We start from the raw sequence: 14,863 nt of genomic DNA on the forward strand, positions 1-14,863 counted from the left end.
GTGACTGAATGGGGAAAAGGGGACAGTGTATCGCACCAGGGAAATGTAGATGACATTTAAATGATGGCTTTATACTGTAGTGTGCTGCTTCTATTTGAAAAAGGGTTGGTCCAGTATTGAATGATATGGTAATGTCTCAGAACGTCTTTTTTATTATTTTTTCACTTCTCTGAGTAAGACCATTTGTGTTACAAGGACATATTGACTGAATCTTCTGTTTTGTATCTCAATTTATTGACAAAATTTGACATATAGGACATATTATTAAGAACGGAGGGGGCCCTATTTAAGTTATCTATAGCGCATGGCCTAAAGTGCATGGCGCAAGTGCATTTAGAGCGTGTCCAACTCCCTTTTTGTTAGTTAAACAGCACATAATCTGGGTGCAAAGTAAGAGGCAAAGGTGTTGTATTTAGCCTCTTGATTAATCATAGGTGTGTTTTGGGCGTAACATAAATCAAACCAATCAGAGTGTCATCTCCCATTCCCTTTAAATGCCAGGCACATTGCTATTTGAATGGTGGATTCAGCAAAATTGAGAAGCAAGTCGTTTTTTGCAGTGAAAATGCTGTTTTTGAAAGGCTAAACGCCAACAAATATCGATTGAAGCAGAATATTCCATTGGATAAAAACATGTAGTGTCTTTTTTTCAATCAATTTTGACTTTTGGACTTGACAATACTCTGGAGTTATTGGAAATATTTGGATCACTCAAGTTAGTAACAGTCCTACGCAGCCACCACTGGAATCTAATCCTACAAATCGTATAATACTAACAATATAAGTGTAGCCTGATCTTTATCTGCAACTGTCCAGACATACCAGATTTAAACAGAATGAACAGACATGCAAAAAGAAAAAGCTGCGCAGCATTCAAATGTTGATTTAGGATTTGAATGTCGACGTTATGAAACCTTGAAGCTATTCGGTACACCTCTAGAATCGTCTTATATTGATGAGTTTCATATTCTGTTACTGGTAAAGACGGGACTCTGTTTACCATTTCTCGCTGTCCATTGACGGGGGTGCTGAATTAATGTTGCCGTGGCATATTGTGAAGGGATGGAAGAGACATGTATGCGATCTGTAGACCTTCTGCCTCCGCAGTTTCCCAATCCTCTGCCCCATCAATATCTCCATTTGACTGCATATGAGCAAATGCACCAATAACCTATTTAACTGAGGAGGAAAGCGCTGCTGCCTCATTATAAGACCAACATGCCCATGGGTAGAACACCCTTTATTTCAAGGATGAATATGAAGCAATTAGAAATGTTGTTTTGGAAATATAAGCCAAAAGGCATAACCAAAATGATAACATACTAATCTGCAGAATACTTTCAATGTCAGAAAGATTCATGGCATGTCTGACTGACTAAATCTGTCTTGAGAGTTACAAGATAGACACCAAAAAACGATGCATTTGTTTTGCCCAATACTGACAACGTGATGAATTGTGATACATGAGGACACAGCTTTAGCTCCATATTTTCATTTCCAGCCTGGAAATACTGAAAATGTTGTTGATAGTGTGCAATTAGATGCAAATCTTGGGTTTGAATAGCAGATTTTTCGAGGGCATTGATCTGGATATGCTCACCAGGCACTCTGCATGCAGATCAGTCGGTTTAAGAAGCTGCAAACACCTTTTCCTCAGAGAAACACAAACGTCTCATTCTCCCAAGATTTGAATATGCTTGTTTTAAATATTGTTACTTTGATACATTTTCAAATAATTGCACAACTCTAGTTGTATATGGTAATATAAATAGGGGAGTTGGTTATGTAAATCTTTCTGAGTAGGAGCCAATCTGCCTTTCCTCCATCTCTCAGGAGGCTAAGCGGAGCCAATAAGGGGTTAGAGTCCTTGTTAACATGCTGCTGAAAGCCAGTAAAGACCAATGTACATGCACAGGATTTATATCATCTCGAGCACAGCCAAGAAAATGTTGTCTATTTATTTGACTTTTTTTCCCTTGTAAAGTCCTTAAAAACAGATTTTCTCACAAAACCTGAATTCACTGAACCAAAGAATGGACTGAGCACTTGGATGGAGTGTGAACATTAATCCTGACACACTAAATCATTGATAAGAGCCATAGTGTGCTGGAACAAAATCACCAAGGCCATCTTTAGTTGGCTCACTAATAATGCGGCAGAGGTAGCCCTGAGCTTTGATGGAGGGGAGAAAAAATACGATGCGGGAGGCTGGGTTCACTACTGTGTGGCTGCTTTTTTATTTCATGATTCAGAGCTAACCCACAAAGGTCCACTAACTGCCATTGTAGCGGACCATGCAGAGACTGTATCAACTGAGGGACCATTTAAAAAAAGGAGTGAAGCCAGAATTACACAGCAGAACATAGATTCAAGACTCAACCAGACTGAACCTTGTCTGGTAGGACTAGTATATAATATATGATTTTATCTCAATTCACCATTTTAACAAGACTAACTGTGCGTTCCAGTACCCATACTACCATACTATTTAGGATGGCAGAAAAAGATTTAGTTTGTCCCAATACATAGTATGTCAAATGCAGTATGCCAAAAATACCAGGATGTCCTACTACATCCGGTCGCATTTTGCAGTATGCAAGCCAGCATGCTTTTCTGGCTATCCTCTGTGCAGCAGATATATGAGCAAGAGGGTCCAAATTCAACATGCAATCTTTCAATGAAGTAGTATGTCCCAATTGTATACATACTACATGCAACAGTACGTACTTTGTAAGGGCAGCTGCAGTATGTACTAAACGTAAAACGAAAAAGTAAGCACCCAATGAGTCCACACTCATGTTAGAGGCTTTGTAAGGCTGTAGACACAGCAGTGCTTTGAGCTAAATTCTAACGTCAACAATGATAATATGTGGATGTTTAGCTTGATCACCATCTCAGTTTAGTGTATGCTATCATTTGATAATTAGCTAATTTGCACAAAATACAAAGTATAGCTGAGGCTGATGGGAATGTCCTTAGTATTGGAACATTTAAAAATTCGTCCTTAGGAGGACATGAACGTCTGTACCAAACTACATGACAATCCATACAACAATTATTGAGACATTTCACTCAAAACAACAACTCTCAACCTCATGGTGATGCTAGATGAAAAGTCAATGGATCATCAAAGTGATTTATGGTACATTATCTGGGAAGTGGGAACCATGAATGTCTGTACAATACTTTGTGCCAATCCATCTAGTAGATGTTCAGATATTTCATTGGTTAAGTGTAAACTTGAACCTTCTGGGGATACTTAAAACTACCTCATATTTAATAAATGCATCAAAAGGTGGATTAATTTAAATTCTAAATTAAAAACACAACTGTATTCACAAAAAAAGCCTGCATGTGCTTGAACAATTTAGGATCAATTTAGGATGAAAGAGAGAGAAAGAGCTAATTGTTTATTCCCCACAGTTATCTCATGAGACCTATTTAATTGGAGATCACTCTAATGGGGCAGAAGGTACCTTAAGGGGATGATATGGGGTCTGTTTTTATAATCTCAGAACTTTTTTTTAATCATTGCGATTACTGAATACAAGACGTTAATTAATCCAAATGATTTCATTAGCAAGCTCAGTTGATTTAAATATTCAAACTTCATTTACAGAGACTCACAGCCAACTCGGCTCCCAACAGCTAGGAAATGTCTGCGCAACAGTCTGCGTAACACTGGAAATGGCATTTTCAAGAGAAATATGTTCTTAGTATGCTCCGCATTATTACAGTAATCATATGGGAGGCCTGCTATGTACAGTAGATGCAACATGAAATAACCTTGCTTAATATTCAAATCACAGTTGCCATTACATCACTAGTACAGCCATTCAAAGCCCCCAGGGAACAATTAGGATTCGGCATATGGTCGCCTGTATTATTAACCAGCCCAGAGCAAAAACACACGGAGCAAATCAAAGTCCCAACCTCCCAGTATGTATGTAGCATGTAGCAGCTCTTTGTTTTGAAGACGTGAAATACACTCCATGGATTATAGTATATAGATATGCCATTATATAAATAAATCAACTATAAGGTGTTCCTTGAAATGAGATTATTTCAGAGCTAAAGTGACACGTAAACAACTGCGTGCCTATATAAAGACTGTACAGAGGAATTGGGATGTGGAAAGAAGGAAATGTGGTCATCCCATCAACAAACTTTTAATTCACTTACTCTGCAGCTACACAACCTTTTATCACCGGGGGGGCACAACGCTATTCTCTCTTGCAAAAAGCTATTTACTGAATGATTGCCTTGAAGATGAGAAAAATAAAACAACTCAGTCGCTGCCCTGGGAATAGGCAAATTACACCCACCACCATGCAGTACAAATGATCATTAGCACTGTAATTATTGGAAGGCCATCATGTTTGAAATTCATCAGTAGAAGTGGATTGCCAGTAAGCACTCCGAGAAATATGAGGAAATGCATCACAAGGGGATTAAGCGGTGGGCTAATGTCCTCTGTTTTATAAAAAGGTGTCATTCCCTCAACTGGAGGTTCCTGGAAGAGAGTTCATATTTCTTTGTAAAGAAAAAAAAAACAAAACACTGTTCACATGAGTCTGGATGATGTACTGAATGTTACTAATCAATTTGATACTTTTAATAATTTAAAAGACACTGAACATGTTGCACCAATCCAGGCCTGTACAGTATATTACAGTCTGAGTGTAATGAACCAGCACTATTACTCCAAAATAGGTGCTGTTACTTAAGCAGGTCCATAATGTCAAACAAACACACAGCAAGAGCTCGTGCAGACAATTTATTCTGGCGAGTGACTCTGTTAGTGTTAAGACGGAGTTAACTGTCATAACAAAGCGTATATTGTACCATGCTAAAAAGCTCTGCAGGCCAGCTGAGAGCCTTCTCTTTTCCATGACCTCATTTTTGTTTGGTTTCCTTGCAGGAGGCCTGGTGTGGTTTGTTGACCCAATTTCTGAAGGGTGTGCGTCTGCCGACAGGCCCCGACACGCGCAAACTACAACAATTACTTAAGGAGGATCGGCCTCGTCCACTGGGAGCACTGATACTCCTGGTTTTTCCCTCAAGTGAGAACAAATGGAACTGGTGCCATTAGTGGAGCAGCAAATATAGAGGCTGCCCTTAATGTGTAGCTGCATGGGTGAGAAATTCCCAACCTTGTTCTCTGTGAAAGAGAGAAAAACCTATTAAGTGCCACTTAAAAGAATGTTCTGGATTGGGTCAATGCTACAAGACACCAGATGTCCAGTTGTACAGCGAGAAAAGGACCTTCACTATGACAAAGATAACAAAGGGAGCTTTCTTTCAAGACATAAGAAAAGTAATTCTCCAAGGTCGATCAAGACGCAAGGCTCTGGCTTTTGTTTCAGGGTAAACTGAACAAGTGCATTTCAGTCTGACTAAAAACTATGTGGTAATTCCAATACAGGGCTCGGTATTGTTTGAATTTTATAAAGTAAAACAAAGTAAGGGAAACAAACTTATTTCTATTCTATCGTCATAATTGTAATGTCTCTACCAAAATGATCTGTGTTGACCATGGATGTATCAGAGGTTGTGCTTTTGCCCTGCGTGTTAGTAAATAGCCTATACAACTACATTAAATTCTGTCATGCTACTTGCACTTCTAGCTGATAGCCGGTTGTTTGGTAACAGAGACATTAATAAATCCACTGCGGTAAAGGCTTACAGCATACAGCCCACAGGTGTATTATAAGATAATAAAAGTGATGAATTACAGCCGATATATCCATTATTACAGCTGCATACAGCTGGCAGTGGGTCTGATGCACGTTATGCCGAGGAAAATAACTCTGGATTTGGCTATTAGTCAATTTTACAACTTTTAGTACATGATGATTTAAACGAGGGCTATTTAAAGGGACTGTTTGTAACTTTCAAAAATGCTTGTTAACAGCGACACCTGTGGCCGTTAAGTCAACGAAAGTCAGCGTCGGGCTCGCGCTTGCTCGCTCTACATAGACATGAACGAGCATCGCTCAAAACAGTGAGGAGACACACGTCAGCTAAAACCACAATATCACTCTATATTTCAGCTGCTTGGCAGTAATGTTAGCTGATCAGACGGAGGTCTCTCCATGAATCAATGCTGATCCTAGTGTTGGCTTTTCCTGCCTCAGCCTCCGGGGCTGAAGCGGAAAAAGAAACGCAATCGTCTCCGACCGAGGTGGGAGGGGAGACACCGGCACCCGGTCGGAGACGATAACGTTTCTCGCTGCGGGGCCCCGTCACAGAGACTGCGGCCCTGGAGACCAAAGCTACGGTCTCCCCCGCGTACTACGACCACGGCCAACACTGTTTTGCAAGACGGGCTTCACTAGATACAACTTTGCGGTTTTGGTGCTTCCGTGTAGTTTGTGTTGGAGTCTGATGGTACGTTTCCACAGGGAGTCTGAAAAGCATAGCCACTAGCGAGCACGCATATGCAGAGTGCATGGGAAACCTTCCCTTTAAGTGTCCGGACTGGGAAGTTGATTTACCTAAAAGATTATCCTCTGGTTTACAGACGTCAGCGACAGCGCTGTCGCAGCGCCACCTAGCGGCTGTTGTAAAAAAAAACACCAGATTTTCATCTCTTTGCTTCAGTACTCTTTTGTCTAATGTGAACATGGCAAACACTTCACCTTCTAAACATTAGCCTCTTAACATTGTCATTGTAAGCATGTCAGCAGGCTGGAGAGTATGAGTAAGCATTAAATGCTAGCTTTTGGTACTTGACAATGCTGCACACACTTTGATCCATACCAGGGGTATTGTAGTGGTCTAGTTACTGTCAAACATGTCCAGGTTTATCAGTCCGGCTGCAGCAGGCTCCAGTCTGTTCAACAGATTTCTGCTTGTGTCTCAGAGGAGCCGGTTTTCATTCCGTTGCAGCCTGCCAGATTCCAGCAATAAAATACAACTTTTCTCTGGCATTTTGGGACAGAGCTTCCACCTTCAGCCATCTGTCTCTGTCTCTTATCCCTCTACGTGCACTGTCCCTATCTATTCCTTCCACCGTTTCAATGCTAATTGCTCTTCCCTTTCTCTTTCAACTTCTCTATTGTCTCAAATGTCTCTCTCCGTCTTCTATTCTTCACTTTCCTTCCTCCTGTTCACAGATGTCCCTCTTGGCTGCTAGTGCCGGTCTGCATTGCTGGGCTTAAGAGGCTGCTTCCACCTCCACAGTATATAACCCTGCTCACTAGTCTCACAGGCTCAACTGTGCGGTATTGGTGCATAAAACTATGAGAGTATTCAAATGGAAATAACATTAAAACCCCCTCGAAGGCAGGACTTACTCTCTCAAAGCCTCCCTGAATGTGATTTGTATTTTAACTCCATTTCTGACTCAGAAAGTCTTCTTTTCCACCTTAAAACAACTTGTGCTTTGTAGTCTTTAGCTGCACTTAAAGCTTAAGCAAAGGCTTAAAGAAAGCACACCATGAACCGAGAGGCAATCACAGTAAAGCAAACTTCTATGTAGCACTCCAAGTCACGCTTGGACAAAATGACTATCCTGTTGAATACTGAATCAATATTACAGCCACTAGAACTTTGATTTCTTAATGGATTAGTTTTACCGCAGCATGATTGATGCTCATTTAAACTCATGATCTCAATTAGCAAAGCTATAAATGTCATAATTTCTTTCTGCCATAGAACTGCTTTAAGCAAATATGAGGCACATTACATCTTTGATAGCTTAACAGTTAATTCTGAGGTATTTTAACTTCAGTTATTTAAAGTAGTCTTTATGAAAGCACCTTCAAATTTGAGTTCAATTTTATTCGAGAAGAATTGCATTCTTTCTTTCTTTCATTTTGATCCTGTTGCTTGTTAACTATGGTAATGGATTAGAAGAGAATAATCAATCTACCAGTCATGACATCACACACTCCTGAAATTCCAATTTAACAGCATGCCAATCACATTTACAGTAATCCAAACCGCACCATAATTACAATTTACATCACAAAATGGCATGTAAATGACAACATTGTTGAGATACAGTCAAAGCACCTTGTCATTTGGGAGCCAATCTGCAGACACGTGCACTGTCTGATGGCAGTTTCACTGGGATGATCCCAGTAGGACTTCAATCATATTTCTGTCTTCCCACAGTGACAGGTCAATGCAGCCATCTGGGACAATGCCCACACCTTGTGCTATACCTGTCACTAACATGCAATGTGACAAGTTTTGTCGTGGGAAAATGCTGCATTAGAGTCAAAGTAGTGTTTCAGAATAGATCGTGATAGAGATCCTGAGCCGGCTGCAATGTTGCCTGTTAAAGTAAGATTCTAATGATCAAATCAGCAATAAAAACCTTGGGCATGGGCAGATCTAACCTCTTTTTTTGGGAACCCACAAAGCTAACTCAAAACACTGCATTATGACATTGCTTTGCTTAGATTTCCAGATGATGAAAGTTTGAATTCCTGTAGCTACTGCTGCCTTAACTTACAGTTCAATTTATGACAATCAGCTGTTCCTGCTGCAGGAAACGTAAAACGTTATTTTCTCTATGTGAGAGTGGGGTTTTTTTCAGCAAAGACCTACAATTAGTGGCTAATAAGCTTCGTAAAAATGTCATGAACTGGGTATAGATTAGACATATTATTATAGTAGTATTGTGTTATTTTGATTAGGAAATGTGAATTCCTGTACAAATGCTACTTTAAAATGCCTTTTTTCAACGCATTAATACATCCAGAAATGTCTTACTACAGTAGGTCGGAGACGCTTATCCTTCAAGTTGAACGTTAAACACATCACACCTTATTAGACGCTATCTCTGGGGGGATATGAATGAATTTGCATGGTCTTTCAGGCTTGCCAATGAACCTTTGCCTGCTGCTTGGATGCTGCCTGACAAAGAGGCAGGGGAGATAAATTAGACCGTAACAGGGACAGGTGTGTTAACGCCGAGTGACACAGACACAAGAAAGTCATTTCTGCCCCGCGGCAGCCAAAGGCTTACGAGGTTTCACTGTACCGGGTATCAATCAGGAGGGCCTATTTATAGAGGGCCCAGGCCGCTGCTCGAATACAAACACTTGACTGAAGTAGGTTACCGGCAAACGCCTGCATCACCGGCAGACAAGAGGACAAAGGAGGACGTGTGAAGGAAAAGAAGGAAGCCAGGTGTGGGATAAGTTATGCAGAAGCTGTTGATGATTAATGACACTCGCAACTTCACACCAACTTTTTTTCCAAAAATAATGTTGAGGTCTATCGCTAGATTAGAAGCCTTTACGGCTCCATGGTGGGTTTTTCTGCTCCATTTAACAGGGAACAAAGTCACCTGTTGGAAGATGACTTGCTGTTTATCATACAAACTTCTTGGCTGCAAGAAACTTTTATTTTCCATCATCAATTAATGTGTTTAGGGGGATTTATTGGCAGAAATTGAATATATTAATATGTTTTCTTTAGTGTACAATCACCTGAAAATAAGAATTATTGTGTTTTCGTTTGCTTAGAATGAGCCGCTTATATCTACATACAGAGCGAGTTCTCTTCACGATGTTAGGCTGTATCGGAGGCATTTCTGATACTGGTATCCATATTGAAACAACTCTAACCACAAGGTCCATTTAGTAGCTGTTCTGGAGCATTCGATCCTATGGCATGATCTTCATCAGCATGTGCCCAGTTGTCATGGAACTGTAGAAGTAAAAATTATAAATAATGTTTTGTTTCAGGACTAAAGCAGTCTATATGCTCACATGTGGCCTCCTTTCAGAAACAAAGAGTTACTAAGTCTGTGGAAAAAACACCTGCATGTGGCACAACGAATGCATATTTAATGATGTGTAGAATGACCTCCTGGTATAGCTCGGACAAAAGGAGACGGCTTGGTTACAGCGATGCCCAACCGCAAGGTCACGTGTTGAACCACCCCCGGCATCTCAGTTAGCTGTATCCAATTGACGGGCCGGAGTGTGAGCGGTATTGTCTGTCAACAGGCTACTTTAGGGTGTTTTACAAACAACACGGCTCGCCGGGGTCGCCTATTCTCAGACTAATCTCTGGCTGTTAGCTGCTAATCCCTGTTTATCAACAGAGGGGCGCGGGTCATGGCCAAGTCTGAGAAAGAGAACGCCGGGCTCACTGTTGTGTGACATAATGGAAAGTGCTTCTCGAGTCACGTGTCCTTCGGCTGGGTGATATTTGAGCCATTTATAGAATTGTTAGGCACAGTATTAATTGCACTGCACGGTGACCAGCAGAAAGATTTTCTGAACAAAGCAATGATGATCATAAACGTATTTTCTGCACTAAAGAACGTGAATTTTAATACAGATAAAAATACACTCAGCCAGAGCTGTATCCCTTAAGGATATAAAAACAGTAACCTACTATTACATCGGAGGCTATGCAAATGTAATATATGTGTGAATCACGCCGGCCACTGCGTTTCAACAAATCTGCTCTCGTCATCTCTGAGCCCATTAGTTGTAAATAACATGCAGTATTTTTCTGTCTGGCTGTCACTGGTACTAGCTAGTGCTATGAATAAGATTAATGTCAAGGAAAGGTATCACTGCTGGATCCTTCTCCCTCGTTCTCTCGCGAACCATTTTCGCAACATATGAATCAAATGAATGACAACAGTAGGACATGTCTGCATCTGAGCCAGCCAGCAGTCCCAGGGCAATCGCTCTCCTTCCCCTCTCCTCCGATATGAGAGGATGCACGCTGCCTCCACTTCCCCTCTAATCCATCATTGCCTTTTTCCATTTCCACCTTAGATCTACAGAGGCCTGCACTCTTGACCAAGTGGGAAAATAGATTAAAATCAAAAGTGAGTTACTTTACCGAGAGCAGACATATGATCCAAAACCACTGGCCAAATTGTGTTTTCCTGATTCAAAAAGATCCTGCCTGCTATATCACGAGAGAATATTACACTCATCAAGGACACGCACCCCAGGACACCTCTTAATGATATTTAACATTTTCTCCAAATCATTTCTCAAGGTTTAAGGGTCCTCTTAGCGATGCTTCTTCATCATGATGTCGCGCTGTTGGATGCGGCATCACGCTGCGAACAAACTCTCAGCAATTAAATTCGAATCAGCGAGGGGGCAAGCGGTGGGATTGAGACGTTAAAATTATCACAAATGAATTCAAAAAGCCAGAGGTTTTTAGTCTTGACAACAAAAAATGGATTGAGGAACACACGCAGCCTTGAATTCACAACTTCCTCATGAGGATTCATTACTGTTGACTTGGTCAAAAACAGTAAGGAAATTGATTTTCAGGCCATTTCTGTGCTGTTCGAAGGAGGTGACCCTGAAAGGCATGTCTCAAGGTGATTCTGGGGATTTTGCCAAGGTAAAGCTATGGAAAGTAGTGGGGCGTGCAAGCGGATACATATATGAGAAGAAACAGCTTGTCCAGATTGCATGTCGAAAGCTATGCTGATCACAGACCCGAGGAAAGTATTAGCCAGAGAGTGTAAAGGTGTACTGGCTAAAGTGGGATTAAAAATGGCAATGCACTGTAGATTTTCCATTGAGCAATATGTTTTGTTGGAATGAATGCATGTAGTATGAAATACCAACTTCTTTAACAGTAAAACAAACAAAGGAGAGCAAGTAACAAACTAGCTCTCTATCATGTCTTCTGCAGAAAATACAAGTCTTCTCAATGAGATGAGAGAAAAACTGAAGATTTGTTGGCAAATCCCACATCAGCAGTATTTGAATCATGAAGCGGAACGAGTCGTGTATCAATATTCATATACACCTGTCATCATATTTTAATATTATGCCCCCGTGCCACTGTCAGCCGAGAGACACACATCTTAGCTATAGTGAGTGCATCTGGGGCCACTGAATTACTACTGCAGTGCAGAGATTCACAGAATTTATGACAGCAGCACTACCTGAGTGATAAAAGGACACGTGATGCACTCAGGGGGGAGTGATGTCATGCAGGGTTGTTGTATTGGATTATATTGGACTGCAATGTTGTTGATATTGTGTCCACGCTTGTATGTAAGCCACGTTAACTGCAGCATGCTGAATTATAAAGAATTTGTCATCTTTAAATCAGACTAGATTAGTGCTGTTCTTTTGGTGTTTTTAATGCACTGCTACAGCAAATGATGTACATGTACAGTAATACATCCTATGCAATATCGTCATAACCGAATAAAATGAATCACTTTAAATTACTTCACATTCAAATTGGCACAACTGCATTATTATTCAAAGCACTGCTTCTAAACTGCTCTGAATACAGCAAACAGTGCTTCATGCTGGTCATTAATTTGTTCTGTAGCTTGCTGCCCTCTCCTGGCAGTAAAGATGAGGTACAGTGATGGATTTCTACCATAAGGTGTCTACAATAAAAGCGCATTATATTCAGATTGTTATTATTGCATCAAATCGCCATATATTCTGAATCAACTGAAAATAAAACTCAACTTAAAAATATAACAGTTGTATGTGACTGATACATAGGAACAATATACAATAAAAGTGGTGCTCTGGTCCCCCACATTAAGTAAAAAATAATTTAACTTAACAGTACATTATCAACTGGTTGTATAGAAATCTGATCCAAAAACAGGCTAGAAACATTTTGGACATACAGCACTGTATGTCATCATTTCCCTCATAGCAACAGAGGGATTTGCAACATGCTCTCTCAGAGCGGACGTCCGTCCCGTGGACACAACATGGGGCCTGTGTATTTCTAGAAACACCTGCTATAGTGAGCATGCTCATTTTCTGGAGACTGCTCCGACATCCGGAGGGCACTATTGTCACCTGGCAGGTTGATAGTGTGATCATCTGCATGCTGGGAGGTTATTCTGGGCAACGTGGGAGATAATATTATTAGTTTGTGACGTCATCTAATGACGAAAATACCAACGAACAAACATATTCTACGAGAGGAGGCTTCAAATGCAGTGTAGCTGTTAAATTATTATCACTGTGTTAATGTGTGCTCTCTAATTCATGGTTTTCTTGACGTCAACTAAATTAAGACATCAGACAAAGAAAAAACTTTAAGAGCAGGTGAAATCAGTGCTTAGCAGTTCGGCAAGTGAAAGTCCAATTTCATACCTAAATAAAAGGTAGGAAACGCCGTTGCTGCAACGCTGCTGTAAGAAGTTATTGTTATTCTTAGTACCACTGTTCCTGCTTCAGCTACCTCAAGCAAAAACTTAAGGCGGTATAAAAATGCAGCCTGCACCTCCCTGGTATGGAGGCAGCATGTTTCCAATGAAAAAGGAGCGGTGAAAGGAATGAAAGTCGAAACAAATGCGCTGTCTAATTCAAATGTGCCTGACAGAAACACCTGGGTCCCGGTGTGGCTCCAGCTGTGGCCGCCAGCTCGCATGTTATAAGAGGGATAGATTCAAATGATAACTGTGCAGGTGCACACGCACAAACAGGGAGAGGCCGACCCAAGAAGAGACTTCACTGATTATGTGATCTAGACACCGCACCTGCCCCCCATTGACACCAATCTAATGAATGCAAACATGAGAAAAGTTTTCTCTTTCTCTACGAAAGGTGAATATGCATAATTCTCTTATTCATGAAGAACAGCTGTTTTGGAGTCCTTCTGTTGTTGTTTTTCCCCCTGCAGAAAAATCTGCACTGCAGATGTCATTTAGTCCCCACAGTGACATTCATGACTGTTTAATAGATTCCTAAATCAACCCCAAACACAACACATTTATCTGACAAGGCATATCAATGTGAAATAACACCTGCCAATTACAAAAAACTCCAGGTTTTATGGTAATACTTGACATGTCACTGAGCTATAAAACAATCATGGGAACTAGGCAAGTGTTACGAATAAACAGCAACAATGAAAACAGATGAGGAAAGAAACTGCAACTGCACAACTTTTACTGTTGCCAAATAAACACTCAAGATATAACAAAAACTGAAAAAAGCTTTGCTCTTATTATCAATACTTTTTGGAAAAATTAAGTGCAGGATCCTTCCCATTTTCATGATTTAAAATACGCACATACCTACAGTTTGTGTGCATAAATACCAAATTGAATAATACAATTAGGCATGTTTTTTTTAAATTCAACATCTAATCGAGTTCTCATATATTTGCTATTCATAATAAAGCTTTAAATTATTTTCTTATTTAAGAGAGAGGGCTTGGTTCTAGCTCTGATGCATCTAAATGTGATGTAATGGCCTTGGCCACTGACAGCCTATAGTGTTCTCCCTGTATTATACTGCCTGCTGTGTTGACTGTTCCACTGGCAAGAAAATGTAGCTATAAATCCTATTTTATAAGGCTATGTGGCCATTGTGAATATATTACCCAAGCAGTAATCAATACTGATCTAGGTTCAAAGAGAATTAATTTACTCGCGCTGTCCAGTGTGACTTGTGGTGCAACGCGTTCCCATCATTTGTCACTTCAGAAAAATCATAAATTTTGGTGTTCCTATAAAAGGTCAAAGGATGACTGATAAATACCACGTTAATGTGTTTTAAATGCTGTTGACAGCCTGAGCCGGTTTCTGGATTCCGATGCTTTCGTCTACTCAGAACTCAGGTTGACAGTACAGTTAATGAGTGTATAGTGTTACTGTTAAATCCAATCTCCAATACGTGTAATTAGTTTACACACACACACAGAGTCCTCCTTGAGTGCACACTGTACATCTAATACCTCCCAGACTTAGTTCTCCGGTTTTGATAACAGCTTTCTCTTGACTATGTTTTGGGGTTTGCTTATCGAGTGCAGTAAATGCTATTGTCCACTGGGTTTTGTAATACAGTATGTGATAAACAGTGCTGTGAGTGTATGATAAATACATTAATCAACCCCTGCATTCTTTTTTTGCCTTTTGAAATTGCCAAAT

The 14,863-nt window shown here is 40.4% G+C and overlaps 1 protein-coding gene across 5 annotated transcripts in view; it reads right to left on the reverse strand.

The window, feature by feature from the left end:
• The window catches only part of kcnip4 (Kv channel interacting protein 4), a 147,310-nt gene that overhangs the window by 116,176 nt on the left and 16,271 nt on the right, over positions 1–14,863 (reverse strand). The gene's annotated exons all lie outside the window — the stretch shown is intronic.

The sequence above is a fragment of the Sebastes umbrosus genome, chromosome 22, assembly GCF_015220745.1.
Source record: "Sebastes umbrosus isolate fSebUmb1 chromosome 22, fSebUmb1.pri, whole genome shotgun sequence".
NCBI lineage: Eukaryota > Metazoa > Chordata > Actinopteri > Perciformes > Sebastidae > Sebastes > Sebastes umbrosus.